We start from the raw sequence: 7,236 nt of genomic DNA on the forward strand, positions 1-7,236 counted from the left end.
CTTGTTGTTACTGTGTTTGGCATATCGAGTATGTCACGGGTAGCTTGCCAGGCTCTGCCGTGCAGGCGAGATGCTCTCGGTAGCTTGCCGGGCTCTCCGAGAGGAGCAGAGGAATCGATCTCGAGTCGGCCATGTTGGCTGCGTGCAAGGCAAACGCCCTACTGCTGTGCTTCTTAGTATTTAGGATTGTCCTTTTCTTTCTGTCACAACCTTATTTCTCATGTAACTCATTCTTTCCTTCAAATAATAAATCTTCAGTAAAACTATATCAAGTGGTGATTCTGTACTAAATAACGGGGATGCAAATGCCATCTTCCTCACTAACTACAAGGTTCTCTCAGGCTCAGCTTCTTCCACTATAAGATAAAGCTAGTTACTACTAATTAGTTGTCATGAAAAATGGGAGAGAATCTTCCTCTCAGGAGGAATCTGATGCAGCACTTGGCATATATTCACCCTCAAAAATTATTACTTTTTCCTATTACTGTGTTTACTACCATTATACTTTTTCTTTCAATCCACTAAATTGTCATGAATAATGATTGTCCAGAATTGCCCAAGTAATTCTTGCTCTTTCTTCCCTGCCAAAAAAAAAAAAAAAAAAAAAACTTTACTATTCTGCCCAAATAACTCAGAAAAGGAAATTTTAGAACTGGGATATAGTCCCACAGCAGGGAGCTTGTTTTGCATGTGTAAGGCCTTGGAGAAGAAGGAGAGAGGGAAGGAAGTTAGGAAGGAAGGAAGGAGGGAGGGAGGGAGGGAGGGAGGGAGGGAGGGTGGGAAGAAATTAATTTTAGGTTTGTAGCATTAAGGAATTATCCAAGATCTCACTCCTCAATGATACTCTATTAGTCTCCTATCACTGCTGTAACAAATGATGTAAATTTAGTATTTTGAAACAACAAAAATTTTCTTTATCTTATGGTCTGGAGGTCAGAAGGCTAAAATGAGTTGACAGGAGACTGTAAGAAACAATGTGCCACTTGACCTTTCCAGATACTAGAGCTTAATCATTCTTTGTTTCATAGTCACATGTCCCTCCAATCTCTGCTTCCATCTTCACATCTCCCTTTTGGACTCAGCTACCTCCCTCTTGTCTTTCAAAAAATTACATTGTGCCTTCCCAAATATTTCAATATAATCAGCCCATTGCAAAATCCTTAATCACATCTCAAAGTTCATTTTGCCATGTACAGGAACTCATTCAATTTCCAGGGATTAGGCCATAGACATCTTTGGGGAGATGTTATCATTCTACCTATCACTGGTATCTTGAAGAACAAACCATAGGAAAGACTGAGTTTCCTCCAGAGAGTTTCCTGCTCCCTGTTCAGTACTTATGGATTCATGTCTTAGTTTCCACCCTCCCCTGATCCTCAGTAAGTCACCCCTCCTCTCTGCAGGCCAATTCTACATCTGTGAAGCAGGAACGGCCATGCTGTACATTATCAGGTTGTTTGGGGAATAACCAGTGCTCTGAGTTGTAAAATGCCTAGCAAATTTTAAAAGAAAATGCCTCATAAAAATGAATAGTAATAATTTAACTGTCTCACATGTCAATTAATAGACTCAAACAGCTTTGATATCTTTGGATAAAAGGCATTCTCTTCTTGCCAAGTATACATTGGTGTTTTGCCTTTGTCCGCATGTTCTGCTATATATCAAAAGCACACTTCCATTCATTTTTTTTCTTTTTTCAGATAAACTATCTAATTTTCTGCCCCTGTGGTTTCCCTGAATGTCTCCTCCTCCCCGAGTCTTCCAGAGGGAGAAGAGTTGCTCATTTTCTTCACTGGATTTTCTGTGAGTGGGTAGATGTGGTCTCTTTAACTAGTCTTTTTTTCTCTCCCTTTGTTCTCAAGCTACCGCCTTTGCTGCCTCTTACTTGGTTTTTGCTGTGTAGTTGTGAGATTTCCACCTCTCTTTTGAGCCTCATCAAGGGCTGCTCTGGTCTGATGTGTGGGTTTCTTTCTAGTTTCACAGGCTCCAGGGGAAGTAGAGTCGATATGGCGTTCCCCTGCTGAGTTAGGAGTTTGCCCTCACACACTCACCATATTATTTTAATTCTAGTTGCAGGGAGCATGCAGAGATTTACTTCCCTGACTCCCACAGGAAAAGAGAGAAGTCACTGTGCATCCACCAGAATCCCTTAAGCATTTCCTTTGCTGCACGCAGGTGGGTAGGGATAGATACCAACTATACCCAGGAAGCAAGGGACAAATGGCTCTATCTTTTGAAGTTGACCTTCCCAGAAACCGGGACCTACAAAGAAGCAAACCTCTATTCCCATTTTTAAAAACAAGCCAAAAGCTGTGTCACATTTCAGCATGTAAAAGAGGACAGGTCTTTTGAATAACATGAGGCTCCTTTCATCCTCTTGCCAGGAAAAACAGCACTAGAGATGATCTGTTGCCATTCAGATCTTTCAGACAGGGGATTTGATGTAGAAAGTATTGGAAAAGGTAGTGAAACTGTTGGCTAAGAAAGGTAGATAGCCTAGAAGTCAGCATCCTTGGGAATCTGGTGTCGCCCCTCTTAATAGAGGAGCAAAGAGGTGGATGTGTGGCAACCAGAGGCCACCAGCACACACTTGCTGGTGCTATGGAACCAAATAGCTCTGCCACTGCTATAGTTTCCTACTGCTATTTGTATAGCTTGAAACACACATTTACTTCCTCACAGTTTCAGTGGCTCAGGAATCCGTGTGTTGCTTAATAGCATTTTTCCCCCTGCACCAGGGCCTCTCATCAGCCACAATCAGGGTGTTACTTACACATTTCCCTTAAGCATTTAACTTGAAAGATCAAATGGAGGACGCTATGCTTTTAGGCTCAGCTACTTATTGACAGGATTCAGTTCCTTGACAGCTTTAAGCCAAAATAGGCCCTCAGTTCCAAGCCATGTGGATTTCAAAAATTTAGTGGTTTGCCTCACCAAAGCCTGCAAGCTGAGATAGCAATAGAATTTTCTAGCAAGAGAGTAGTCACAGTCTTTTGTAACCTCGTCACAGAAGTGTCAACTCTCAACATTGCCATGCTTTACTGGTTGTCAGAAGGCCATCTTATGAGTTGATAGAGTTGCTTAGCAAGATGTAGGAGTTCAAGTTCTCACTGATGTACCATGACCACCACCAACACTGGTCGAGTCCCAATTGCCCCACCATCCCCTACTGTCACAGACAGAATTAAAAAAAAGTCACTTCTTACTAGTTTACACTCCCCCTGAATGCTCACATTAGTAAATCATTTGTGGTCTCCAACTACCAATAGAGTCTAGTAGCAAACTTCCAGATTCCCTGCAACTTGAAATTCAGGACAGAAAATATAAGGTGGGGAATAAGACCAAAAGCATAAAGTAGCTGGCACAGCAGGAAAATATTATTTCCAGTCACTCCCATACTGCCCCATCCCAATTGCTCCTTTAACACCCTTCTTGCCCATCTCAGCCAATGCCCCAATGTTGCCTGATCTACCAATGAGACCATCCTTTACTGGACTTGCTTTTGCATGGAACTTTATTTCAATGCTTTCCTGCCTCTCTTCCTTTTCACCTCATCAACATTTAGCCATTCTCCTTGCACTTGTCTCTTCAGGTCTCTTAGTCTGTCACTGACTAAGTACCATTGCATGAACTTCATCTTGAGAAACTCAACCTCTGATTCAGTTAACCAAAGCCTAACATGGACATGTTCTGTTTCAAGTACAACGGTGGGGCTAGCGATGGAACTATGAAGTAGAAATAGTTACTGCCCTTGAAAAGTATGCAGTTTCACCAGGGACACCAATGCCATAAAAAGAATGGAGTTGTGTTACAATAGGGTTACATTCTGACAGATTGATTGACAGACTACACAGATCTATCTTTGATTGGCTGCAGGTTATCTCTGCACTCTTGTTTCTTACAGGGGGGAAAAATGCAACCTTGAATTCTCAGTCATATAATCCTTATCAAACATATTTATAATAAATAATTTATGGAAGCGTGCCTATAAGACATACAGCCCATCTAATACCTGAGATATCCTAAAATTTACTATCACGCTCCATGTACCCAGAAGCGTAATTCAGATTTATTTCAAAAATCTATAAAGAACTGAAACATGATCCATGGTCTTGTTCCTGTATCTCAGTGGAGCTGCTTTGCTCAGCTGTGCTTTTCTGTCTCATCATTTGCCTAAATTGAGCAACATTTTCAAAGTGCTAAATGAAATCAATTCTATATCCAAGGTAGAAATGTGGTGTCCTCCCTGCCATCATATCATGCTCCTTTTCTAAGGACCCCAAAAAGAAATTCTGCTCAGATCTCAGATTCAAGGAGAGCATTCTCAGAACAGCTCATCTGGTTTTGTCCAATGGATACAGCAGTATTTCATAGTCTGTGGTGCTTTAACTGTCAGGAACTGAGAACCAATTCTGTAGTCCTTTCCCAGCAACAGGAGACGGTGAGTCATACACCTTTATTTGTTTTACTGCCCTTGCTTTCTCTCGACCCAAAACTTCCTTCATCGTTTTGTAGTACATTGGCAAGAAATAAAAATCAAGAAACTTTATAGCAATTACAAAAATTTATAGATGTATAAATGGTGTGATTTCCACTTGGGTGGAAAAATCAAGACAATCAGCAAAAATGTGATATTTGATCTGAATCTTAGCGGTAGGGCATTTGCCTTGCACGCAGCCAACATGGCCGACCCGAGTTCGATTCCTCCACCCCTCTCAGAGAGCCCGGCAAGCTACCGAGAGTATCTCGCCCGCATGGCAGGGCCTGGCAAGCTCCCCGTGATGTATTCGATATGCCAGACACAGTAACAACAAAGTCTCCAATGGAGACGTTACTGGACCCGCTCAAGCAAATCGACGATCAACGGGAGAGCCTTTACCTTTACCTTTACCTTAGAAAATTATGACATTTATGCAGTCTGAGAAAGTCTTTCCAGGTCAAGAGAATAATATAAGCAAAACCATAAATTTGATGGTGGGAAAGGTGAGATATATATATGTATATGCATATACATGTATATATAGTAAGTAAGTAAAGTAAAGACCCTCCCATTAATCATCGATTTGCTTGAGCGGGTCCAGTAACATCTCCATTGGAGACTTTGTTGTTACTGTGTCTGGCATATCGAATACGTCACGGGGAGCTTGCCAGGCTCTGCCGTGCGGGCTCGATACTCTCGGTAGCTTGCCGGGCTCTCGGGGGGGGGGTGGGGGTGGGGGGGGGGGTGGAGGAATTGAACTCGGGTCGGCCATGTTGGCTGCGTGCAAGGCAAACACCCTACCGCTGTGCTATCGCTCCAGCCCTATACATATATATACATGTAGAAATGTGAGTTATGCTCCCCAAGTCTTAGAGTACTTTAAGCTAATAGCAAATCAATAAAAATTTGATTGAATTTTTAAAAAAGATTTAGAGGCAGAGGGGGCTGGAGAGATAGCACAGCGGGTAGGGTGTTTGCCTTGCATGCGGCCAACCCGGGTTCGATTCCCAGCATCCCATATGGTCCCCTGAGCACTGCCAGGAGTAACTCCTGAGTAAAGAGCCAGGAGTAACCCCTATGCATCACCAGGTGTGACCCAAAAAGCAAAAAAAAAAATTTAGAGGCAGAAAAATAATTTTATAAGACCAAATAAAGAGTAAATAGAAAAATATTAAACATACATATTTGTTTTCCTATTACAATATTCTTCACCCATTTAAAACTTAAACTGTTAAAAAATACACATCTTTTTATCTATCAGTGTTTATAGATTGACTTTAATAATAGAAATCTCCGTCAGGAGAAAAATGTTCGTTTTGATCAAATAAGCAATTTTCTGTCTATTCTAACTGCTGAGAGTATCCCACCCACACGGCAGAGCCTGGCAAGCTCCCCATGACATATTTGATATGCCAAAAACAGTAACGATAATGGGTCTCATTCCCCTGACCCTGAAAGAGCCTCCAATACAGCACCGTTGGGAAGGACAAGTAAGGAGAGGCTGCTAAAATCTCAGGCATGGAACAAATGGAGAAGTTACTGGCACCAGCAAATTGGTGAATAACAAGATGACAGTGATAGAGTGATACAGTGAGGCAATTTTCTGTCTATTCTAACTGCAGAACTCTGTCTGCAGGTTTACTTACCTGGGTACTTAAGCCATTCAGAACAGTGCCTGTCACAAGCCTCTCCTAGATTCCAGATGGCAGTGTAAAACCAGCGAGCTCAACCCCAAAGTCCAGTTCAAGCCCTAGTGTGTTCCTCTCCTGCCCTGGCCCAGAATTATTTAGAAAGAGCAGATCTCAGCCATTAGGAATACTACTCTATTGTGGATAAAGACTTGAAAAAGTTTCCTTTCCCTTCCTACTCCTCCTTTTGAGAGGTACAGGTCTGCGACCTGACGTTTAAAGTTGATCTTGTTATTCTATAACCACATCTCTTATCTGACAGTCTGTGATATTCATTGATTTTCATAATCTATAAAACATCTATACACATCACCAGTGACTCCAAGTAACTAAAGATTTTTTTTAAAATTTTTATTAGTGAAACACCATGAGGTACAATTGTAGACTTAAAAATTTTTGTGCTTGGTCATGAGAAAATGCTCTACATCATTAATCATCAGGGAGATGCAGATCAAAACCACAATGAGATACCATCTCACACCTCAGAGACTGGCCCACATTCAAAAGAACAAAAGCAACCGATGCTGGCGTGGATGTGGCGAGAAAGGGACACTCCTTCACTGTTGGTGGGAATGTCCACTGGTTCAGCCCTTCTGGAAAACAGTATGGACGATTCTCAAAAAATTAGAAATTGAGCTCCCATTTGACCCAGTAATACCACTCCTGGGAATATATCCCAGAGAGGCAAAAATGTATAGTCGAAGTGACATCTGCACTTGTTTGTTCATTGCAGCACTCTTTACAATAGCCAGAAACTGGAAGAAACCTGAATGCCCAAGAACAGATGACTGGTTAAAGAAACTTTGGTACATCTACACAATGGAGTACTATGTAGCTCTTAGAAAAGATGAAGTCATGAAATTTACATACAAGTGGTACAATATGGAAAGTATCATGCTAAGCGAAATGAGTCAGAAAGAGAGGGATAGACATAGAAAGATTGCATTCATCTGGGGGATATAAAGTAACAAAGTATGAGATTAATACCCAAGAATAGCTGAGATCAGCACCAGGAGGATTACTCCATAACTTAGAGGCCAGCCGGGTATCCTAGAGGAAAGGGCAGTT

The sequence above is a fragment of the Sorex fumeus genome, unplaced genomic scaffold (genome assembly GCF_029834395.1).
Source record: "Sorex fumeus unplaced genomic scaffold, SorFum_2.1 ptg000013l, whole genome shotgun sequence".
Classification (NCBI taxonomy): Eukaryota; Metazoa; Chordata; class Mammalia; order Eulipotyphla; family Soricidae; genus Sorex; species Sorex fumeus.